The sequence below is a fragment of the Callithrix jacchus genome, chromosome 22 (assembly GCF_049354715.1).
Source record: "Callithrix jacchus isolate 240 chromosome 22, calJac240_pri, whole genome shotgun sequence".
Classification (NCBI taxonomy): domain Eukaryota; kingdom Metazoa; phylum Chordata; class Mammalia; order Primates; family Cebidae; genus Callithrix; species Callithrix jacchus.
The window spans coordinates 37,187,701-37,213,444 of NC_133523.1; the positions used below are offsets into that span (position 1 = coordinate 37,187,701).

General features: G+C 49.9%; 1 protein-coding gene across 6 annotated transcripts in view; it reads right to left on the reverse strand.

The window, feature by feature from the left end:
* POU2F2 (POU class 2 homeobox 2) overlaps nt 1–18,854 on the reverse strand; it is an 84,011-nt gene extending 65,157 nt beyond the window's left edge. For 5 of the 6 annotated variants that reach the window (XM_078359787.1, XM_078359786.1, XM_078359784.1 and 2 more), the window contains exons 1-2: nt 18,701–18,854; nt 2,072–2,132 (exon numbers count right to left, since the gene is read on the reverse strand). The gene's annotated coding sequence lies outside the window, so the exon portion shown is untranslated. Of the gene's footprint in view, nt 1–2,071; nt 2,133–17,514; nt 17,592–18,700 lie in introns of those variants that run through there. The other variant, XM_035284573.3, reaches the window with a different exon arrangement.
* Nucleotides 18,855–25,744: the final 6,890 nt, after the last annotated feature.

Below are 25,744 nucleotides of genomic sequence, written 5' to 3' on the forward strand. Positions count from 1 at the left end.
ACTTCACAGGGTTGCAGTGAGGATTAAAAGCAAAGTGCCAGCCAGGCACAGTGGCTCACGCCTGTAATCCCAGCACTGTGGTAGGCTGAGGCAGGCAGATCACGAGGTCAGGGGTTAGAGACCAGCCTGACCAACATAGTGAAACCCTGTCTCTACTTAAAAATACAAAAATTAGCCAGGCATGGTGGCACAAACCTGTAATTCCAGCTACTTGGAAGGCTGAGGCAGGAGAATTACATGAACCCGGGAGGTGGAGATTGCAATGAGCCAAGAGTGCAACATTGCACTCCAGCCTGAGCGACAGAGCAAGACTCTGTCTCAGAAAAAAAAAAAGCAAAGTGCCCAGAACAGGCCCTCACACAAAAGTGGCCCCTAATAAATGTCAGTTTCCTCAGTGGAATGTACAAGCCCTATTATGATTACATGTGTTACCAAGTCAGTCACCCATATGTCCATGAAATCATGGATATTTAATGAACATCTATTTGAAGGCAAAGAATTAAAATCATAGACCTGACTGTAACCCTACCCAACCAGAAACATTTCAGCCCAAATTTCAGGCATTCCTCAAAGCCAGTCTCTAGCTCCCAAACTAATTCTGCAATCTGGAAACTCCTTGACCCTCTTTTTGAGGATGTGAGGATTTCTGGAAAAGCTGCAACTCCAGTTCCCTGGAGAAAAGCATGCTAGAGAAATGACATGCCCTGGAATGAATATTCTCATGTTCCTCAGCAGTGATAACAGGGGCCCGTGAATGAACTTCACGGGATCTGTGATCATCCCAAAGTGTAGCACAACTGGGTAAACGTAGGTATATGTTTTCCTGGGAGAAGCTCTGTACTGTTGCAGAACTAACCAAAGGTTGCCTGAAACATGTGGTTTGGACCGCAAGGAGATTTTGGAAGTTTTGCATTAGTCACCAACATTTAAAGATTGGAAGACGTCACACACAAGTCCGGGTTTCTGGCTTCTCTTGAAAAATCAAAAACTGGTAAGTCAGGGTTGCATCTGTGTATGAGAACAGTCAGTGGAGCTAAAAAGCAGCTCCCCAACCTATGTATTTTCCAGTCCATCACAGTCCCTACAATACCGGGTTGCAAATCCTGGGCTACAGCTTCCATCTGCTTGTTAAAATGAGTCTGTGATTCCTGGTATAGCAAAGGACACCTGGGTAGGAGTCCTACGAGGGCACCCAGAGGCCTCCCTGGGGTCCTGAGGCCTTTGCGTTAAGCTTCGATGGTGGGAATAGGGGTGGCAGTAGGGGAGCGTTCCACCCCAGAACTCTTATCCACCCTGCTCCCTAGATGTTCATTGCAGGGCCTCATCAAGCCAACTGGCGCAAACATCAGGGCAAATGGCCAGAGCCCCTGCTTCCCACAGAGGTAAGCAACAGGATAACTACCACTTTTACCTGAGAGTCTCAGTGGGCTTTAGGGAGGGGATTCATAAAACCTTCTTTGTTCAGGGGAATGCTTCCAGCCATATTTCAAGCTCCCATTTCCTCCAGCTACACAACTTTAAGAAATAAGTACTTTCATTGTCACACCACCTCTGCATGGTAAATGCTATTAATTACCCTCCTTTGACAGATGGGGAAACTGAGCCATGTCCAGGATCACTCAGTCACCTGGCTCTTCTTCCTCTATCTCCTTATGCTCTCAGGATGGCACTTAAGGTGGATTCTATTAGTATTCCCATTTACAGATAAGGAAATGGAGGCTCCAACTTTCCCAAGTCCCTCGAAGTCAGGAAAAGAGATTAAACATAGGTGTGCTTGACCCCAAAGCTGTGATCTGAGCCACCAAGTTATCCCTATCTCACTCCTACTGAGTCCTAACACCAGCAAAAACACCCACAGTCACAAACACCAAGAACCACTTGTTTGGCACAAAAGCCACAGGATCCATGGAGGGTGAAAACAGTTAGATACTAATCTCTGAGTGGCCAGAGTGGAGAGGGGAAGCAATTCTCTGGGTGAGCCAGAGACAAGGATGTGAAAGCAGGGACTTCTGTGAGAAAACAGGATCCCTGGTGCATCATTAAGCAAAACTCTAGAGGCCACGGTCCTTACCTCTTGGGCAGACGCAGCGAAGCTAATACATTCAGGCCACCAACCCGGTCCAGTCGAGAACCTGGAGAGAGAGGAGACTGCAGTCAACATCCCAGAGAATTCATCTCACCCTCATGCAGGATAATGCACTCCTCCAGTGGAGGAATCCTCTTCCTGTCACATCATCAGGAGCTGCAGTTGGCGAACTGTGGAGTCAGGTGCCTGGGACTCAGGTCCAGTCAGCCACTTGTTGTCTGCAGTGGTCATTTCTGGCCTCTGAGCCTCAGTGTCCCCATCTCATAAATGGGCATACTGGTGCCTGCCATTGTAGAACATCTGTTTTCCCATCAGACTGGAAGCTTCTTAAAGTCCAGGGACCTCGTCTTGCAGCTTTTGTGTTTGGCAGAGGGCCTGGCAAATTTGAGATGCTCAATTAGTGCATAATGGATGACTAAGTGATGGATACGTAAATAGAGAAATTAACTGATTAAACTGTGCATCTTAAAGGACTGCTAGGAGGATCAAATGAGAAAGAAATTTGAAAGGGTTACTTGTTAATAGGTACCTATGTGCTGTGGGAGATAAAAATAAAACTCATAATAATATTTCTGACTTGTACATTTGTCCATTCATTTATGCATTTAGTTCATTAACAAATATTGAGGTTTCTCTGGCTCTGAATCAAGTGTGGCAGGGGACAGAGACGAATTAGACAAGGTCTCTGCTCTATTACGGGGCTCACAGGCAAGTTGGGGAGACAAAAGGAAGAGCCAATGCCAACACGCTGGGTTAAGTAGAGGGTGCTGCAGGCATCCTGGGTGAGATCACAGAAGACTTAAGGAGGAAACAACACCCAGGCTGAACCTGGAAGACAAACTTTAGTCAGAGAAAGAACCAGGTGCAAGGAAAAAGAATGCCAGGCCTTTGCCTGTCCGGGGTTCAATGAGAGAAGTGAGGAAGGACGAGGCTTCCAGATTGCAGGGGCTACTCCCTGCAGGGCCTCAAGTGCCTGGTCCGAGCAGCCAGGGCTTCATTGGAGAGGGAGGTGGGTACAGTCCGTTTGCCTTTGGAAAGGTCCTTCTACCTGCTGTGTCCAAGATGGAGAGAACAGAGAGGTAGGCAAGAGGTCAGGAGGCTCATTCACAAAGAGGGTTTGCTGAGCCTCTCCACAGCCCTGCAGGAAGGGAGAGTGAGGAATTAAGGGAGGCACCGGAGTTCAAGAAGAGGAAGCGAAGAAAGAAAAAGATGGACTGAGAAAGAAAAACAGAGAAAGAGAAGAGATAGGGAGACACGGACAGAGAGAAATGAAGGAAGCCGGGGCAGAGAGACCAGGGAAAAGCCCAAACAAGAAGAAAAAGGGAGGTAAAAAGGGCCAGGGGTCTCCCCACTTCCTCCTCCATCTGTCCTTTCTCTCTCTGGGCCTTAATCTTCAGGAGCAATAAGGGACCAGAACTCCTAGTTCCTGGGGGGAGGGAGGAACTGGGGTTGCTCCCCCTTCAGGGGCTGCTTCCCCCCAACCCCCGCCTTGGAGCTAATCAGCGGCTGTCATCTCCACAGTGAGGTCTTGGTTAAGGAGATTTAGGGCCAGGATCAATAGGAAATTTAAAAATCGATGCAGCGCGCAGGGCAAAATCGATGGCGTTTAATCGCCTTGCCGATTCCCAGTCAAAACAATTAGCCGCGCTGAGTGTTGAACACGGTGGCGACACGGCATTAACCGTCAATATTGGTGTAAGTGATGGTGGGGAGGGCAAGGGAATCCCCAGGCCTGGGTGGGGGGGCAGAGTCAGACAGCGCCTTAGGGCTGGGGTCTTCCCCCAGGCAGCACCCCTATCCTTGGCTTCCCTCCAGCAGGGCCCACACTTCAGTCTCCCCGCCCTCTGCTACCTGGGGCTGTGGTGCCCATGGGCAGCACTACCCCTGGCATATCTACCTCCAACTCTCATCCCACCTCCCAGGTTCCCAAACCCCAATATGCCCTCCAACAGAGGGGAGAGGACCCCCCTCCCAAGCAGACAACATCTCCAAGTAGAGAGACAGTCCATGGGATCTGGGAGCTGTATTCCCAGCAGTGTCTTAAGACTGGAAACTATTTAAAAGATATCTTCTCCCATTGTACAGATAGGGACTCAGAGGAACACAGAAGGGCAGCAGCCGGCCTACGGTTACCAGGCACAGGAATTGAAACTGATGTGACAGCCAGGATTTGAAACTGATGTGTCCAACCCCAAAGCTTACATTTCCTGCAGCTGTGCCACATAAAGGGTAGATTCCACTGTTCACAGAGGGAAAGCAAGCTCAATGTTTGGTCCTGGCCCCTCAAGTCTCCTCGCAGCTGGTGTACATAATGGTTTGCTGTGTCCTGGGGTCAGTTTTCCACATACATGGCAGACTATGAGCTCCTTGAGGGCAGGGCAGGGTCTGGCTCCTTTGAGGGTCTGAAGCATTGCCCAGCACAGGGAATGGCCCCAAGCTACAGATTGGGACAGACCTAAGAATGACGGTGACACTTGGCCCCACAGACACAGAATGCCCACATACACCCCCACCGACGGACAGATGGACGGAAACATGGCACTCACAGACGCATCAGTACTGGCATTTCCTGATTGCTGGTCATGCACCAGGGGTGGGCCACTGTTCTGCAGGTGTGATCTCTCAGCATCTCACATTTGTTTGGTGAGTGTCATCCCACGACACTGCTGTGGAAAATGGAGGCTCAGAGAGGTAAAGTTACTTGCTCAAGGTTATACAGCCAAGTGTGGGCAGCTCTAGCTGACTAGACTCCAAGGGGCAGGGGACATACAGCAAACAAGATCTAATGACTATGAGCAAGATAGTTGGATGCAAGGAGAAGGTACTGGAACTGGGCACCTAGACAGAGGACCAGGAATGACCCACAAAGGGCCATGGGGTTCCTGGTTCTGGGGTGCTGTGTGGGGAGGGCAGAGGCTTCTATGGCCACCTGCTCCCTGGCGCAGAACAGGAAGGAGTGTGTGGGCAGGGGAGGAGGCCCACAAGATGAGTCAGGGATTGATCTGACAAGGTCCTAATCAAATGGTCAATATCACTGACCTGACCACTTAACCTATTGATAAGCTGGCAAGGATGGAGCAGGCAGTGAATGGGCTCAGGGAGGGGGGCAGTGGAAGGGAAGAGGGAAGCCTGAGGGCGGCAGGGCTTAAGCCGGAATCACACCTGGTTCTAGCGCCTGGAAAAGGGTGGTCTCCTCCTCAAGGGCCCCTGCCTCCCCTCCGACATGTCACATGTCTTATATCTTGGGGGCTTCCTCTACCCAGTCCCTCAGTCCCTCCCTGAGGCAGGCCAGGGACTGTTGCCAGCACCCAAGCCATCCCCAGCTCCCCTCTGACCGTGCCTTAGCTTTTTACATATAAGAGAAGCTTCACATCCGAGCCTCAATGTCTTCAGCTATTAACAGGGGATAATTATAACAGGAGAAACAGAAAACAGCCTAGAAGTCCTATGAGTGGGGATTGGTATAATAAATGATGGTATAGCACCCACACAAAGAAGGACTGTAAAGTACTAAAAAACATGCCCAAAATACATTCTTTTTTTTAACACTCCTCTCAGCTCATACCATGAAATAAAATCATTGACAAGGGAACCATGTTCCTAATCTGTTGTTAGGAAGAAGAATAGGCAAGTTATAAACAAGTATGTAGCATATCATCCCATTTTTACAAAATACACATCCAGATGCTTCCCCTCACCAAAAATAAATAAATTTGGAACAGAAATCAGAATTCTGAGTTTGGACCAGTCTGGTCAACGTGGTAAAACCCTATCTCTACTAAAAATACAAAAATTAGCCAGGTGTGGTGGCAGGCACCTGTAATCCTAGCTACTCAGGAGGCTGAAGCAGGAGAATCTCTTGAACCTGGGAGGCAGAAGTTGTAGTGAGCTGAGACTGTACCGCTACACTCTAGCACTCTAGCCTGGACAACAGAGTGACACTCTGGCTCAAAAAAAAAAAAAGTTAGGTGTGGTGGCTCACGCCTGTAATCCCAGCACTTTGTGAGGCCGAGGCAGGCAGACCACAAGGTCAGGAGTTCGAGACCAGTATGGCCAACTAAAAATACAAAAAATTAGCCGGGTGTGTTGGCAGGTGGAGGCTGAGGCAGGAGAATCGCCTGGACCTGGGAGGCAGAGGTTGCACTGAGCCAAGATCACACCATCATACTTTAGCTCAGGTGACAGTGTGAGACTCCATGTCAAAAAAAATTTAAAAATCTGAGTTTGGGTCCCAGGTATCTAAATTTTAATAAGTTCTTTGGATAAATTCATAGGCATAGTCCCCTTTGGGGACAAAAAGCTATCTAGGACAGACAGTCCGGGCGCAATGGTTCACGTCTGTAATCCCAGCACTTTGGGAGGCTGAGGTGGGCAGATCCCTTGAGCCCAGGAGTTCAAGACCAGCCTGGGCAACATAGCAAGACTCTCTCTACAAAAAATACAAAAATTAGCTGGGTGTGGTGGTGCCACATACTTATAGTCTCAGCTATTTGGGAGGCTGAAGTGGGAGGGTCGCTTGCACCTGGGAGGTAGAGTTTGCAGTGAGCCAAGATCTCTCTACTGCACTCCAGCCTGGGTGACAGGCTATTTCAAAAAAAAAAAAAGATAGACACCGAAAAGTTAATGTCTTTTTTGCTGTTCGCTTAACTAGATTATTAACAGTCATTTTCTTCTCATCTCACTGAATTTCTGTGTTTTCTGTTATTTCTACAATGAACATGCGTCACACCATTTGTCTGTAATTGGCAGGCAGTGGCTAGGTGCTCAGTGGAAGCACAATGAGTGCTGTTTCTCTGCTCCCCTCTCCCTTTCCCAGCCAGGCTTGTCTTACGTCCTCCCTTATGTCCAAACCCAGCAGAGTTCAGTGCCTTCAAGAATGTGAATGAATTTGAAGTCCACTGAATAGAGAAGAGCTCGCTCCTCTGGCTTCTACTCTCAATAGAGTGGGTAGGGTAGCACCGAGCCGAATATAGTCCCCTGTCCCCTCTTCAGGAAACTGGCTGAGGGCTTACAGACAGGAGAAACTGCTGGAGGGAAAACCAAGACCCAGAGGGAGGGAAGGGATTTTCCCAGAGCTGCTCAACTGGTCATGACACAGCCGGGACCAGAAGCTGGGCCTTTGGACTCCTGCATCCTACATAGTGCCATCCAACTACTGGGAGGGGGAAAACTGCAAGAACTAGTGTGCATGCAGACCACTGAGAGAATGTGCACTTCTGTGGGGCGGAAAAGCACAGTGGGTAAACACTAGGTCAGCCACTGCCGCACTGTGTGGCCCTGGGTAAGTCACTTCACCTCTCTGAGCTTTAGTTTGCACAAAGATAGCATGAAGATAATAATAATAATAGCTGCCTCATTTTGCTGATGCGAGAAGCCAACAATCCCATGCTTCTAGGGAACTTAGCAAAAGGCCTGACACACAAAAAAGGGGCAATGAGTGGGAGAAATGAATAGTATTACCATCAGCAGCCACAAATGCTGTGAGTAGCAAGTGAAGGTGGTGGGTGGGGAAGGGAGAATGTATGTCTTGGTAATCTGAGCAAATGAATAAATGCAATGAAGACACTCAGCTAAATATATTCCTTTGTTCATTCATTCATTCATTCAGTAAGCATTCCCTGAGGCCAATTCTAAGCCAGATCTCATGCTGGGCCCTGCAATCCAGATATAAACAATGAAAGCTCCCATTAGGTTGGTAAAGGGTAATTAAGGATGCCTGGGGATGGCCCCTTATCTCTGAGAGTTGCTGCTTCAATGGCCCCCAAACTATCTCTTTGGGCTTCTACAGAAAAGCATCACATACAGGAGCGTAAGCCCCCAATCACCTGACTGGTGTGACACTTCGGGTATGTGTGTGCACACACTGGAATAGTAAGCTCTGTGCAGATGGGTTCTGTTCATTTTTGTCATTCACAGCACTGGGCACCAGGTCTCATGCTCTGGGGACATACCATGCTCAGAGGTTTTTTTTCCTCCATTTTTTAAAATGAACAACAAAAAAAAGTTCAAAGCACCTCGCACAATGCTTAACACCTGGCAGGTACTCAATAAATAGCAGCTATTATTAGCGTCATCATCACACGTGCCACTGCTCTTCATCCCCACAAAAACCTTATTTTGCCGACAAGGAAACTCGAGGCTTAAAAGGAGTGATGTGACTCAAAGCCGGGTGTGTCTGACTCCACAGTCTGTGGTCTTCCCTCCTTTGTGTCTGGGGGCGGAGGCCATCAGAGTGTATGCTGGAGGTGAAGGAGGGGAAGGGCAGCAGCCTGTGTTGGGGGGTGAGCAGATCTGACAATGGGAGTAAGCAGGAGTTGGTTGGAGTGAGGGGAGTGTTGTGAGGGAGATGAGGGTGTAGGATGGGAGCATATAGGCCCAGGATGATGATGGTGCTTTGAGGGTCAGGTAGGAGGTGAACTCACTTGCCAATGTACCCCTCCAGCACTGGTAGGTGCAGCCCCCCTGAAGTTGAGCTCCGCTACCCTTATCTGACACAGCAGACATCTACCTCCACCATTATATTGAGCAAGTAGGTGACAGGGAATCTGGCTTCAGTTCATTTAAAAGAACACCCAATGAGCACTTATCATGTTATAGGCACTGTGCTACACACTACGGATACAACTATGTACAAGACAAAGTCCCTGCCATCGTGGAATCCACCTTCTAGTGGAGGAAGAGATACCATAGACAAGAAAATATATTTAAGAGCTAAGAAGGAAAGTAAAGCAGGGAGAGAGTGCCTTACAAGATGCTGCTATTGACTGGGTGCAGTGGCTCACACCTGTAATCCCAGCACTTTGGGAGGTTGAGGCGGGCAGATCACCTGAGGTCGGGAGTTCAAGACCAGCCTGGCCAATATGGTGAAACCCTGTCTCTACAAAAATAAAAAAATTAGCCAGTCATAGTGGCTAATTTTGGGAAAAATGACAGGCTCTCTCTGTGGCAGGTGTACCCCACAGAAGGTTGGTCTCACCTTCACAAACCAGGCTCCATCCTCACCCATTGCCCATATACCCCATGGAGCCTTCTGACCCATTCATTCTCCAAGAACAAGCCCAAGAAGCCCTCAGTAAGCCCTTGAAGTCCCTTGACAGGGCTTTGTCAGGGTCAACCTCCCCAGACTGAAGACTCCTCTGGAACACGGAAAGATCTGACTCAACTGTGTGACTGGGCATGCAGCTCAGGCCTGGCCACAGGAGGCTCAGAAATCAGCAGAATATCAATAGGAACTAAGGGGAACTATAGCCCCTGACCCCTATCCCCTAGCAAATCTCTATTTGGGGGCAAGTCGTAGCAGTGGCCAAGATATGGGGCTGGGGGCAAGGCAAAGGTAGTCTGCACCTCCCTTGCCAGGCCTTGTCCAGGGTTCCCAGACTGGACAGGTAGAACAGAAGGCCTTGTGACTGGTGGCCTGCTCACTGGATCCCTTCCCCCAGGGGCTACCCATCCTGTTCTACCCCCACACAAGACTCAGAGAGATCAGACTTGGTATCTGGCTCACACGCCCTATCTAGTCCTTTCTCAAAACCACTTTGTGGTTATGTGGTATGCCCAGAATAAATCCTAAGCCTCACAGCCCTTCCCAATCATGTAAAGTCTCCTCTCAGTCCTCCTGAAGGTCCCGTGACCCTGGACCTTACATGATTGTTGGGAACAGTCTACGCTTGTTCGTACATCCGTGCCCTTGCCCAGCCTAACACCTCCATTTAGAAAGTCTTCTGTCGGGCCGGGCGCGGTGGCTCACACCTGTAATCCTGCACTTTGGGAGGCTGAGGTGGGTGGATCACGAGGTCAAGAGATCGAGACCACCCTGGTCAACATGGTGAAACCCCGTCTCTACTAAAAATACAAAAAATTAGCTGGGCATGGTGGTGCGTGCCTATAATCCCAGCTACTCAGGAGGCTGAGGCAGGAGAATTGCCTGAACCCAGGAGGCGGAGGTTGCGATGAACTGAGATTGTGCCATTGCATTCCAGCCTGGGTAACAAGAGCGAAACTCCGTCTCAAAAAAAAAAAAAGAAAGTCTTCTGTCTCTCTTCTCTGCACCTAATCACCCTCTCCATGTCTCCTCCTTGGTGAATCCTCCTGGGCTCCCCACTCAGCACTGCCCCAGAATGCTTTGTGCACCTCATCCAGTCCCCAGAACCTGGGCCCCAGGTGGAGGGAAACCATTTCCCACCTAGGGACATGCCAAAGGAGTTTTCTAGTGGGACAAGTATGGCATAGTGAGGTGAGGGTAGGGGCATCTGAGTGCTGCATTATTTATGCCTGTGCGGCCTCTGTGAGTTTCAGGAGGGATACGTGTACACATTTAGAATCTGTGCGTTGTGTCTGATGCCAAACTTAAATGTCACTTCCTCAGAGGTGTTACACCTGGCCCACCAATCTAAACCAGTTTCTCCCATGATGCCCTCCTGTAGCCCCTTTTTCCTCTCCTTCCCAGATGCTATCTCTATTTATAACTAACTATACACTGAGGTCTGATCAGTGCCAGTCCTGTTGGCTTGGAGCTCTTAGAGAGCAAGGCCCAGGTCTGTCTTGTAAACCACTATTTCCTCAGCTTCTAAGACAGGGCCTGACTCCTATAGGGGCTCAGTACCTTTGTGATGAGTTAATTAATTCTATTCACATTTTTAAACTTGAACATCTACCTGTTTAGTTTTGCTTTAAGGGGATGAAGCTAGCCTGGGGGGGTGTTTGTGTGCTATAACTCAGGGCATAGCCCTTTCAGTCACCCTGTGTGGCCTCCTTGTAGGATCTTGGAATGTGGCCTGTGTGCACCCACAGGCATGTAGGCTGGGATGCTGCCATGTTTTATTATCTCTATTTGTACATTTTCTATTAAAAAACAAATCTCTACACAAGGAGCATGGTGTGTTGGTGTCTGTCTTGCCCTGAGAGGTCTCAACACCTACATGCCTGCACCAACATCTGGGTTTTCATACCTGTGTCTGAATATGTGTTTATCCTTATTTCCCAACCTGGTGTGTCCATTTTGGCAACTCTGTGGACAAATACACAAATGTCTATGTGCATCTGCAGGGTTTAGTATCTACGAGTTTTCTTAGAGAATCTCTGACCTAAAATATGGGTACCTGGGTCTCGGGACCCAGGGGTGCACATGGCTATCATGTGTTTCAGAATCTGTGTGTATGTCTCTTGCAGGATCATGGCATTTGTCTTCATGCACATGTATTTCAGTATTTGCCTGTGTATGTTCAAGATTTATGTGGCCTCTCTAGTTTGGTGAGGGTGAGTGTGTATGTGTGTGTGTGTGTGTGTGTGTATGTGTGTGTGTGTGTATCAGGGGTGATACAAACATGTGTGCATGTGTACCTGTCTGCCTTTCTTCCCCTATCTGCTGCTGCCTTCCCAGGCTGGATGAGTACCTTTTCTCTCTCTCTCTCTCTCTCTCTCTCTCTCTCTCTCTCTCTCACACACACACACACACACACAGCCTTGCTCATATGTGCCTCGCAGATGGGGAGGGGGCCGGGGTGTCGACGAGCTCCTGTGTCACAAGGTTAATTTCTCCACAGCCAGGCAGGCTGGGCCCTGAGGGGAGTGGTGGGGGAGGGGCTGGTCCCCACAGCCCCTCTGATAAATATGTATTTGGGGCTGCTGTGCTCAAAGGTCATGGGGGGAAAAGGAGGAGGAGGGGTGGTCTGCAGTGTGCCGTGCTGCTGGATCCCAGCCAGGCTCAGCATGGGTTGTGTGACCCCCTCCAGAGGTCTGATGAGATTCAGGGAGATGCCCCTCTCATCGTAGTCTGGCCCACTCCACCCACAGCCATGCTCATAGGGAGATGCTGCTGTGGACACACAGATAATTCAAACTCTGAAACAGGCAAGCACATAAGCCCATGCCCGCCAACACCTAGACAGAGGCTCAAATAGATGCACAAAGATGGCCTTGTGGGCCATCAGATGCATGGATGTCATAGAGTGCAGAGCCAGACCCATCACATCTTCCCTACCCTAACCTTCACCTTAACACCAAAAAAATATATATATATACACACACACACACATATATACACACACAAATGCTCAAGAGTGCATAGTGTCTCACAATAAGAAAGATGTCTACACATTCAATAGACACAAACACACACATGGACACAAAAATGCACAGTCTAACAAGAAATGTCCCTGAACACTTTGTGGGTAGGCATGTACACATATATACACAAGTAAACACAAACACAAAGGCACACACATAGATGCACACCAAAAGTCCCAAAGACACAAAGTTCTACGGAGGTAGGCACACACTGACAACTGCAGATAAATATATGAACACATATGCAGACAAACATGCACACATACAAAGACCCCAAGATACACATGGCAGGCAGGATACACGGTGGAGCCAGGCTGGAAAACCCACCCTGCTGCAACAGAGCCTGATGTGGCCCTTTCCCTACAGAGGTGAGAATGGCTGCCTGGTCTCTAGTCTTGGGCCCCCCAGCCAGCTTCAGCCAAATGCGCCATCATTTGTCCAGCTCTGAGTCACATCAATTGTCGAGCCTCCCCTCCTCGCTGACCAGCCATCTCGGCCATCGGCGGCCTCGGCCATTAGCCGACTCCTGCCTCTGGCCTGCATTTGTTGAATCTCCCTTACCTGGCAGAACCGTCCGGACCAATGGAACCCTTTTGGGGTTGGCCTGACCTTTTCCTCAAAGGATTCTGATGTACCCTGTTCTATGACCCTTGGTCCATGCCTCAGGGCGACCCTCCCCTCAGCACACTGCTCAGGCTGTCATTCTTCAATGACCGCTGGCCACAGTGGTTCTGGTGGATTGTGAGGCTGTGTGTTTGAGTATGTGTGGAAGTCCGCTAGAAGGTATATGTGTATGGGTGGTGGGATGGCTATAGCTGTGCTTTAAGTCAAGACGAGTGTGTGTCTGTGTGTGAATAAAGGGTTAGGAAGTCGTCAGTAGCTGTGCTTAAAGTCAGAATGCCTGAGTATATGGTTGTGCATATGGGGAGACAGAATGTCAGGGGCTGTGCTTCGTGTGTGTGTGTGTGTGTGCATGCGTGTGCGCTTTAATGTAGGACTGACTTGGTGTATTGGCCTGGGCTTGGGGTGGGGGGTAATGAGGGGCCGTCTCTGTTTTGGGCATGGGGGGCAGTGCAGTACAGGCGTCTGTTTCTCAAGCAGTTGTCAGCAAGTGGAATGTGGCTCTCTCAGACTCTGCTGCTTGTGTTTGTGAAAGTGACAGATGCTGCCTCCCTGCCCTCACTGCGGTGGATTAAGTCTGTGAATGCCACATGAGTCTGCACCCCGGGTGGGGGAGGGTCCCCAACCTGCTCTTATGCTTGCATGTGTGGGCCACAGCCCTGTACATTATAGGATCCTGAGAGTGAGGACTAATGTAGCCCGCCCCCCACCTTGTTGGTTTCTGTGAGGGAGACCCTGAATGGATGCCAGAATAAAGGTCCTTGTGTGTGTGGCACAAGCACACTCATGCTCACATACAAGTCCGTATTGTCCAAAGCACACTGTCACGAGATGCACATGTACATGTGTATGTGTGTGTGATTGCAGGCATGATAGCTCCCCGCTGCCAGCCAGATCAAGTTCAAACTTCCCAGAGCAGCAGCTGAGCCTCCACAGACAGGGATTTGCAACACTGTGCCAACCTCTACTCTTAGAGCTTTATCTCCAGCCTGGGCTGCTTCCTCCCTACTTCCCTTGGCCATCTTTATGCCCTCCCACCACGCCACTTTTCTCAATGCCTGAGCATCCCCAAAGACCTACCTTTCTGTCTAAACCCAAGCCATCCTCATTCCCCAGATTCCTAATGACCTGGAAATTCCCTTTGTGCTCACCTGTCTAAGGCTGGGGTTGGTTCTGTTTCAGAGTCCAGGTCTGTGTCGGCCCAAGGTCAGTGCCTAGCAATCATTTCCAAGTAAGGAGTGATCATACCACCATGGCCCAACTACCTCAGGGAACTCTTGGACTTTATTTGTTAAGTGATTCACACTACTTAATAAATACCTATTGAGTGCAGGGACCTTGTATGTGGAGCCACCACCTTCAGCCTCCTTCCAAATGTGTCAGACCTGAGAAAGCTCCCTGTCCCGAGGATCTAATGAAGTTGGGGTGGTGACTGAGAGAGGGAAAGTGCATCTGCTTCCCGAGGCCATCATGTAGATTTGAAAAGGTCACACAGGGCTTACCAGAATGGGTAGGGGAGACCATAAGCTCATGTAAACCCCTGTCTTTGAACAGGCCCATCCCCAAACCATCATTGACAGAACAAACTTGACCATGCTCATTTGCTGGATCTCCCTTCAGGATATAAAGCGAGACCCAGGTCCTTAAAGCCCTCAATCAGCCACATAAGGCATCCATCCACCCAACAGGTCCTGGGAGACAGGTCTGTGGATGGATATCTCAGGGGGCAGGGAGAAAGTGGGGAAAGAGGCAGAGCCAGTGAAAGGAAATGGCTCTGGGACAGCTAATAGGAGAGGGCAGACCAATAAGGACAGACAAAGGTCGGTATGAGGAGGACCTTGGTTCTAGCATCAGCATGGTTGCTGATGGGCTGAGCAAATAATGTGGGCCTCAGAATCCTCATCTGTGAAAGGGGCACCATCGGGGCTGCTGTAAGAATGGGGTGGGTGTAAGGGACATCATTGCCATTATTATTATTAGATCAGGAGGTATCGAGCCCAAGAGAAAAATTAGTGACATACATTCAGAAGGAGGAATAGGTAACAGTCTGAGGAGACCTCACACCTACTCTGTCTTCTAACAATTCTTCATACTTGCGTTTCTCAACCATTTCTATCCTGAAATATCTTAAAAATTAACCAGCACATGCCAGAGATGAAAACTTCTCCCTTGCCCCCATCAATGTCCAAGTAGCCCCTGGTATGGCCATGTGCCCCTGCTCCCCTCATTGTAAGTCATGCCACTACACATTATGATTATGCACCAGGGCTGTGAAAAGCTCTACCTAATGGGGTGCTAAGGTTGGGCCCCTTGCTTGGCTGTCACATGGTGGAGGAAGAAGTTCTGGGCTATGGGCCCTGCATACAAGAAGGGAGTGTATATGAACTGGAATGGCTGGAGTGGCCACAGATGGACTTGCTGGAAAAAAAAACCTGGCCAACATGCTGTCTAGGACGTAGGCTAACAACCTCTAATACACACACAGCATGGGTACAGGCATGTGTGTGTACAGCATGTGGCTGAGTTCTTTCCCGACCATGGCCCTGACACAGACACCTTCCATTTTCCCTGCAAAGACTGTCAGAGGAAAGTGAGGGCAACCATGATCCCCAAAGATGGCATTGCAACCTGCCACAGGATTCACCAGCAGCCTCAGGGAAATGGGGGTCTGGACCTCTCCGAAGACAAAGATGGGCCTCTGACCAGCATTACCCATAAATCAGGAAGTAGATGTGGAATTGCATTATCAGCAACTGGAGATGTTGCCTGTGGCCCTGATCGGCTTTACTCCTGGCCTGCCTGTCACCCCCTGACATGGGACGCTTTGTTACTACAGACGGTCCAGGGAAGGTTTTCATGGGTTGGTAGATTATGGAGAGAGAGGATCTTTTCTTGTTTTGTTTTCTTGAACCCAGCTTCAAGGTTGCTGTACAAGCATGCTGTCAAACTCAGTCATACACCTGCGACCTCTGTGCACTCACACATCTCTCACCACTCTACCCAGACCCTGCTTCACAAACCCACCCTCCCTCTTACCCAGGACACACAGAGACCCCAAGCAATAACAATATCTCCATGCAGAAATGATACTTTCACATATGTGACTTTCTTTAATGTGCACCTTTGTGCGCACACACTACGTTCAGACCTAGTACCCACACAGAGAGCCTCTACTCCAAACACGCTGCACATACAAAGTGTCACGTGTCCACTGCTGAAGCCACACTCGGCACACGGATCTGCACACGCATGGATGGCTTCCACGCACAGACCCAGAGTGCACACATATCGATGGTACAAAAACATCAAGACAAGGGAGAGATCAGTACAAATATGCACTGACTCCCTCATGCACATATGTCACTCATAATGGGGACCCCCGGTATCCGACCCCACACTGAAAATGCATGTCATGATTCTATACCTTTGGCTCCTCACTCTGCCAAGGCTTCTAGGCCCAACATACATAGTCCTTCCTGAACACATCTCGCCATGCATGCAGGCCTTGTACACATGCACGCTACCGCCATGGTCTGACTCTGTACACACCAGCCCCCTACTGCACACTGACTCTGTACCCTCCACTAATATCCTGGGGGGTGGAGGAACAAATCCACCTGACAAGATGGCAAGAGACTAGAAACTACTGAGTGAAGGGGCTGATTGGGTCTTTCTCTAAATCCAGGACCTACTCCCCAACTCCACAGGCCCCAGGAAGGAGGCAAAATGTGGGGAGTGGTCATCAGGCCAAAGGATTTCTCTCAGGATCTTTTACCTGGACTCAAAATCTCCTCTAAGGACTCTCTTAGATGGACCTCCGCCCCAATTTTCTCCCCTTTTCACTTCCCACTAGGAATCCATGTCATTTTCTTTTCTGTCCACACCCTTCTCAGTGGGGCTGAGTCCACAGCCATGAGCCCTCACTTAAGATCTTCCCCTCCCCCTCCCAAAGCCCCAGTGAGCATCCAGCAGGACTTCTCCAGGAGGCCTCAAGGAAGTAAGGGGTGGCACTAGAACTCCAGGGCAAAGACCCAAGCCCCCACCCAGGGGAAAAGAGAAGGTAGAATTTCACGGGGTTTCCGAACAGAGGTTAAGCTCCTGTACGAAGTTGGGGATTCCTGCCTTTGCATGGAGTCCCTTTCCCTGGCACCTTGTTCAAGGCCAGAGCAGCAGAGTGATGAATAAATGAAACTGAGGGAGGGGGTAGGAAGGGCCGGCAACAGGGGAAATGAGTGGCAGGAAAAGGAAGAATAAAAGAAAGGGGGAAAAGGGGGAGGGAAAAAAGGGAGAAAAAAAGAAGGGAAGGAAGTAGAGATAAGGGAGATAGAAAAAGAAAAACTAAGGGGTAGGAAGAAGGAGAAAGTGCCTTTATTGAGAGGAGGAAGAGAGGGAGAAACTGGAAAACAGGAAGAAAGAAAAGCCAGTTAAGGAGATGGAAATAAAGGAGCCGAGAAAGGACATGAAAAGAGAGCAAAGAGGTAGCAGGCAGTCGAAGGGGTTTCCCAAGTTGCAGACTTTGTCCAGAGAGCTGAGGGGTGCACCGCGGCTCCCCAACATCACTCTGGGGCCCTGGAGCTGTTTTCCACCTTTCCTTCTGCCTGAGATGCCACCGCCTCTAGGTGCCCCATCCCGGCTGCTTTTTTCTATTTCTCACCTTTTCTGCTGTCCAAGGCACCCCGTTCCTTTCTCTCACCCTGCATTCCCACCCCCCCAGCCCTTTCTCGTTCCCTGTGCCCCCTTACCTCTCCCCCCTATGCACCCTGCTTGCTTCGGAGCTTCAGGCAGCATCACCGACCAATATCCTCACCATCATCACACTAAACCGGCCCCCACACCCCCAGAAAAGGAGAGAGAGAGAGAGAGAGAGAGAGAGAGAGAAAAAAAAAAAAAACAGGCGGAACCGCCACCAGCCCTGACCCCCTCTCGCCTCATTTTCTCCACAGTCGCCCCTTCCTCAAATGCAGGGTCAAAATGGGGGTCCCGCCCAGCCCGGGGAGCCTCTCCGAAACGCCGCAGCCAGCCGGGAGCAGATGCCACCTCGCCTCTGTCCTCGCTCCTTTTTGTGTCAGTGGCCCTAGATGCGATGTGTTTTATTCCATCGTCTTTTTATTGGCATTTTTTTTTCTTTTTCTTTTCTTTATTTTTTGGCCTGGGGACAGCAGCGGCGAAGCGCCCACTGCCTGCCTCCTTTCCCAGCTCCGCGGCCGTCAGGCTCTTTCTCTAGTCTGCGCTCCTGCCTCCCTCCTTTCTCCTCCGCTTCAGCTCCCGCTCCTCTGCTCCTCCGCTCCTCCGTCCTTTCAGCTCCGTCCTCAGTCCACTGCCTCTCCTCTCTATACTGCCTCCCGCTCCACGCCTCTCCTTTCCCCATCCTTCTTGCCCCTTCTCCCTTTTCCTCTCCCTCTACACCTCCTCTCCATCCCCATTTCTTCCCATCCCTCCTCCCCACCCCCATGTACACCTCTCCTTTGGTTCCCTCACTGCCACCGAGAGCAAACTGACGCCCCCCCATCCCCAAATAATAAAAATACCCAGCCAGGGGGCAAAGCCCCGGCACCGGGCGCCGAGAGGGAGGCGAGAGGGCCGGGGCCGCGGCGGCAGCGGGCAGCCGGAGCGCGGTGCGGAGCGAGCGGCGCCCGCCCGGCTCCCGCCCGGAGAGCTCTCTGCAATAGGCCGAGCCGGCTGCATTAAGCTTCTTGCAATCAATAAAGCGCGGGTCAGATTATGCAAAGCGCAGATATTAATATGCAAAGTTTTAAAGATTTTTAAATGGAAGGGCGAGCGCGGCGCGGGCGGGCGGGCGGGCGGGCAGGGGCTGCGAGGGGAGAGGGAAGAAGGGAGGGCAGGCGGGCGGGCGCGCAGGCGAGCTGGGGAGAGGAGGAGGCTGCCCGCCGCCCGCCCGCCCGGCTGCGCCGCACCGCCTTGCCTTACCGCTGCTCCCATCGGTAGGCGCCGCTGTCTTCGCCATGCGCGTCAGCTGCACGGCTCCGAGGGGATGGCCGAGGAGGAGCCGCCGCCGCCAACGCTACCCCCGCTCCCGCTCCCGCTCCCGCGCCCGCTCGCTGCCTGCTGCTGGCGCTGCTCTGGCCGCTGCTCCTCGCCTGAGCTGCCGGCGCGAGCCCAGGCGCGCGCCATCCCCGGCTCCCACCTTGTCCCCATGGCAACCCCGGGCCCAAGGATGCTCAGAGAGAGAGCGCGAGTGTGAGAGCGAGGGGGGAGAGAGAGGGAGAGGGAGAGGGCGGGGAGCGCAGGGGACACGGAGGCAGGGAGAGGCCCGAGACCCACAGAGACACAGAGAGACACAGAGATAGAGAGATGCAGAGATATGCAGAAACAGAGACACAGACATAGAAGGGTAGGACTAGAAGAGGACACCGAGACAAGGAGAATCCTTGAGAGCCACAGAGACCCAGAGATACTTGGAGACACAGAGACACACGAACACACAGTAAGAGACAGAGGGGAAATGGAGAGGGATAGGGAGCAAAGAGGGGGAGACCCTGAGGTCCAGAGACACACAGACACCCAGATATACTCAGAGACAAAGAGACACCCAGAGACAGAGAGAAAAAAGAGAGAGGATAGGGCAGGGAGCACAGAAGATGCAGAGGAAGAGAAAGACTCATAGAGACAGAGAGAAGCTCAGAGACACAGAGAGACATAGATGCACTTAGAAACTAATAGACACAGGAACACACAGAGAGAAAGAGACAGAAGGGTGGGGAGCACAGGGAACTCAAAGGCAGGGAAAGGCCCTAAAAGCCAGAGACTCAAAGAGACACCCAGAGACAAAGAGGAAAAGGAGAAGGGAGAGAGCAGGAAGTATAGGGGACATGGAGGCAGAGAGATTCCTAGAGGGAGAGAAATGTCCAGAGACACACAGAAACATAGAGACACAGGGACAGAGAGGAGGAGAAGAGGGAGGGGGGAGCAGATGGGGACACAAAGGGTCACCAAGAACCACAGAGACACCCAGGGACAAAGAGATAAGGAGAAAGGTCCATGCAGAGAGATGCAGAGTCAGAAAGACAGCCACAGAAAACTAGACACATAGATTCAGGGAGATAGTGAAAAAAATATATATATGGGGAGAGAAAGAGACTAATTCACAAAGAGAGAGACAGAAATAAGAGAGATAGGTATGCACAAATCAAAGATAAGAGAAAGCTACATGCAAAGAGAGACAGATGAAGATGCAAGGCAGTGTTGCAGAGATACAGAGAGAGGAAGACAGAGAGACAGAGGCAGACACACACAGAGGTAAGAGAGATAGACCTACAGAAACAGAGATTAAGAAGGAGCCATTGAAAGAGACAGAGAAAGAGAGACAGAAAAAGAGAGATGCAAAGCCAGAAAGACAGACACTGACAGAGACCAAAAAGATACAGAGACTGAGACTGAGACAGAGAAAAAGGCAAACAGAGAGTGTCAAACAAGGAGACAGAGTCAAACAAGTAGATGTAGACAGAAACACAGAGATATATACATAGGGATTCTGAGAGAGAACCTAAGAAACAGAGACAGAAAGAAATGTGCAGAGACACAGATGTCAAGACATAAAAAGAGACTAAAAGAAATATAGAGATGGTGAGAGAAAGAAAGACCTCGAGACCCAGAGAGTCAAAGTGAGACAGAGAAATGTGGAGACATGGACAGAGACTGCAAAAATGTGACAGGAACAGAGAAACCTCAGGAGACACACAGAGAGACACAGTGAGATGGAGACAGACAGAAAGAGGCTTTCTGTTGGACAGAGATCCACAGAGAGTTGTGAGACAGAGACAAGAAGAGACAAATGCAGAGTCAGATATAGAGAATGAGATCCTGTAGACGAGGTTGGGGATGGGGGCAAAGAGACAGAGCCCAGGTAAAGGAGGAAGGGGCAGTCTGGGGTGAGAGCAGAAAGTAGGAAGGTGACAAGAGGGTCCAGGGAAGCATCAAGGGGGAAAGGGCACATAGGGGAGAGAAGAATAGCAGAAAGGAGAGGAGTAGGGGAGGGAGGGGAAGGGAGGAAACAGATGAGGCAGTGCCCGGTCACTGGTCACCGAGAACCTCCCCTGTGCCAGGCACATTATGGCTTGGGGACAGGGAGGAAAGAAAGGAAGGCCAAGGGTAAAAAGGCTGCAACTAGGGGAAGGTGGGAGCAGGGTCCTGGTAGGGTGCATGGCTCCCGCCCCGTGTTGGCTGGGGCAGTGGTACAGAGAGGAGAATGGGGTTGCAAGTGGTACCCAGACCTGGGAGGGGGTGTGAGAGGGAGGGAAAAGGAGGGGGAAGACAGGGAGGGAAAGGGAGGAGGAGGAGGACACAGGCACTCGCTACACAGTCTTGGCTTAGCAGCTGCAGCCGCCCTTCGCTTTGTTACCAGCAAGGCTGCCCCGTGTGTACTGAGTGGGCACTCGGGACCCTCATGTGTGTGAGCGAAACATGAGAATCACCAACTGCCCACATGTATGGAGAATGCTCCCGAGACCTACACTGGAAATGTGTAACATAAATAAATATAGAAAACATCTACCCCGTGGGCATACAAAGTAAGTACCCAGGACCTGTGCAGAGTGTGCATAATAGACATGGAACTACCTACTACTCCCTGTATGGAGCAGCCTCCTGGGACCCACACTGTGTGCAAAACACAAATAAATGCAAGGAATACTACCCTGTGTCCATACAAAGTAGGTATGGGTCTTATACAGCAAGTGCATAATGGACATGGGATGACAATACTCCCATACAGAGAGACTCCTGGGATCCGCACTGTGTTTACAACACAAATAAAAACAGGAAATGCCCAAACCACCTGCACACAAACTAGGCACATGGGCCTACAGGGCATGAACATAATGGACATGGAACTACCCCATAGCCACCTACCAAGCAGCCTCCCCAGGACCCATATGTGTGTGCACAACACAAATGAATGCAGGAAGTACCCTATCCCCCGTGCCTACAAAGCAGGCACACCAACCTAATACACTTAGCTAGTGTGAACATAAGAGATGCCCATGAGCATGTTCTGGTGACTCACAGAAGGCACATAACAAAACTGAATGTAAGAAACACCCATTCAGTTTGCATACAAAGGCACATGGGGTCCCACTAGTGAGGAGAGAACTCAAAAAAAGGTGTGTGTAATGACAACTCACACACTATTCATTCTGGAAAGAGCAAAAAGGAATACTGGACCCTGCAATGCATCTACCCAGCAGACTCTCAGGCCCCTCAGTCTGTATGTGCACAACAGACCCAAGAGGAGCTATGGACACCCTGTGTACTTATTAGAAAGGAAGCAGGGACAGGGCAGAGACCAAGGATGTCCTGTTCCCTGCCTTAGCCCTGGCACCTACAAGGACCAGCACATGGGTCAGCGGGGGTCATTCTTTCTAAGAATCATTGTCCTAACATGATAATTGTGCATACAATGAGTATACACTAAGCACCAATTGTTTTTGTTTGTTTGTTTGAGACAGGGTCTCCCTCTGTCACCCAGGCTGGAGTGCAGCAGTGCAGTCATGGCTCACTGCAACCTCAAACTCCTGCGCTCAAGTGATCCTCTCCTGCCTCGGTCTCCCAAGTAGACCCACAGGCATGCACCACCACACTCAGCCTTTTTTATTTTCAGCAGATATGAGGTCTCCATATGTTGTCCAGGCTAAGCACCAATTTTAAGGATACAAAAAACTTGGTTTGATATGTGCTAAATCTGTATCATATGCTTATTTGCCAGTATGTTAAGAGTCTGTGGTCCACAGCCTATGCATGATTGGTACCTCTTAATTATCCAGAATATCCGTATGAAGCAGAAGCTGACATCCCTCACGGACTGACAAAAGTCAGATCCAACAGGACAGTCAAGCAATCCCCACATGCAGATTGTCCTGACTGATTTGTAGGGCTCCACCCAGCCCTGAGTCATGATTCCATGAAGGCTGATGCAGCACATGTATACAACTCCAGGCACATGCAAAGATGTACACTGCACACTGCACACAACACAGCAAAAACATGTTTGCTTTCCCTGCTTCTGAAATAGCCCAGTTCCAGAAATACCAGATTCTTCTGAGGAATATGTGTGTGTGCATGTCTGAGTGAGGGCCATCTCCGGGTACAGGTGTGCATGCATATGGCTTTTACTGTGCAAGGGAACCTGTGGGCTCAGCTCTTATTCCCTCCTTATCCCGCCTGTTCATCTTTCAGAGACATGTATACAAATAATAATACCTGATGTATACTAAGTGTAAAACATTTCAAGCTATGGATGCCCTTAACTGTGTGTATGTGTCTGAACATAGTTTTATTTATTTTTGTTTTGTTTTTGTTTTTTTTTTTGAGATAGAGCCTTGCTCTGTCACCCAGGCTAGAGTGCAGTGGTATGCTCTCGGCCCACTGCAACCTCCGCCTCCTAGGTTTAAGCAATTCTCTGCCTCAGCCTCCTGAGTAGCTGGGATTACAGGTGCTCACCAGGATGCCTAGCTAGTTTTTGTATTTTTAGTAGAAACAGAGTTTCACCATGTTGGCCAAGCTGGTCTCAAACTCCTGACCCGGTGATCTGCCCACCTAGGACTCCCAAAGTGCTAGAATTACAGGTGTGAGCCAACACACTTGGCCTTGAACATACCTTTCAATAGATGCATGTGCTCATTAATGCAACGTCTATTCACACATCTGTGGCTGTGTGTGTGTGTACATCTTGGTGTCTTGGTTATAAGTCTTGGGGCTCCCTTATAACCTCTGAGGATAAAGGGTATAAGATAGGGAAAATGAAGGCACATAAATCAGGAAGGGAAGAAACTGGGGAGAAGAAAAAAAGTGGTGCAAAGAGAAGGGGCAAAAAGAAGAGAGCTGTTATTCAGGCGCCTGAGGCACAAGAATCACTTGAACCCAGGAAGCGGAGGTTGCAGTGAGCCGAGATTGCAACACTGCACTCCAGCCTGGGCAATAGAGCGAGACTCTGTCTCAAAAAAAAGGACAGAGAGAGAACGAGAGACCTGGAACTGGAACTGGAACTGGACGTTTGGAAAGAAAGGAGGAGGCCCTGAGGACACAGGCAGAGGGAGATGGGGTGGGTGAGGAAGGAGAACAAGGACAGGAGGAGAATGGGTGGGAGAGAAGACAGGAGGCTAGGAGAAAGAGGAAGGGAAGTGAATGGTGAGCCGAGAGGAGTGAGGGTATCAGGAAGAGTGAAGGGGAATGGGGAAAGGAGAAAGGAGATGAGAGAAGGAGATAAAGGGCCAAGGGAAAGAGAGGCTTTTCTGGTCTGAATGAAATTTAGAGGTTGCCCCAGTGGCCTCCTATGGGAAGGTGTTGAGTCAGAGAATGATGGGGAAGCAAAAGACAGACAGGAAGAGGAATCATAACCTAGTTCCCTAGGATGGGGCAAACAGCTGTCTCCATGATCCTAGAAGGGTCCCAGAGAGAGGGACACAGAGACAGAGAGAGAGAGAGAGGTATGCAGAGCCAGACTGAGACATCTGAAGTGGGTAGGGTCCTGGAACAGGCAGGAGGAGGAGTGGAGAGACTGGCAGGCTCAGGGAAGTCAGGGCTCAGTGGTGTGAAGACTTCCAAAGATCGGGAGGAGGCTGGAGAAGGCAATGGAGTAGGGCCCTGAGACCATGAGCAGGGAATTGAAGTCCAGGTAAAGGGAAGCAGGTCAGAGAAGGGCAGAGGAGTGAGGGTCTGCTGAGCAGAACCAGCTAGGGTAAATGGAGGAGCAGCTGGAGTGGGATGTGAAGGCCATGAGGCATCTTGCAGATAGGTCCTGCCTTACGCACACCCGGGTTCAGAAGCTCTCCAAGGCTGACTCTCCCCAACCATTCAGTTTGATTTCATTTAAGACGCGTGCACTGAGTACTATCACAGGCTAGCACTACACTGCGAGCTGAAGAAACAAATGTAAATGATACCCAATTCTGCCCTCATGGAGACCCTCATCTGAAGTTGTCGGTGGGAGGGGTGCTGGGCAATAAATACAGTTACTGACACACACAGCAACACAAATGCAGCTAAAAAGCAAAGTCAGATGCAGAAGACCACACACTGTAGGATTCCATTTACATGAAATTCTAGACAGCAAAACTACTATGACAGAAAAGCAGATGAATGGTTGAAAAGGGCGGGAGTGGAAGTAGGGGACTGACAGCAAAGGTACCAGAAGGAACTTTTCGGGGTAATGGGAATGTTTTGTAACATGATTGTGGTGGTAGTTACACAACTGTGTGTGCAGGTGTGCATGCGCGTGTGTGTGTGTGTAAACTCATCAAACTATACACTTAAAATTCTTAAAATTAGTGAATTTTACTGTATGCAAGTTATATCACAATAAAGCTGACTGTAAATAAATAAATAAATAATTACAAGCCAGAATATTCAAAACTCAAGAAGGAGCTCTATGGGAGCCAAGAGGAGGTGGATGGGGCAGTGAGGGAAGGCTTCTGAAAAGAGGTGATGCCTGAGATAAGACCTGAAGAATAGGCCAGGCGCAGTGGCTCACACCTGTAATCCCAGCACTTTGGGAGGCCGAGGTGAGTGGATCACCCGAGGTCAGAAGTTCAAAGCCAGCCTGACCAACATGAAGAAACCCCATCTCTACTAAAAATACAAAATTAGCCAGGCATTGTGGCACATGTCTTTGATCCCAGCTACTCAGAAGGCTGAAGCTGGAGAATCGCTTGAACCCAGGAGGCGGGGTTGTGGTGAGCCAAGGTTGCACCATTGCACTCCAGCCTGGGCATCAAGAACAAAACTCCATCTCAAAATTAAATAAATAAATAAAATAAAAACCTGAAGGATAAAGGGGAGGCAGGATGGAGGCGTTCCCCTGGAAGAAGAACATTCACATGGAAGCAGTTGAGAACTGAAAAAGTTCACTATGTTTTGAACACAGAATGCAAAGTAAGATTATCAAGAAGTGAGAGCAAAGAAAATGAAGGTTCAAAATACAAACCCATGGCTACTGGAAGTATCGTGTTAAATAAAACC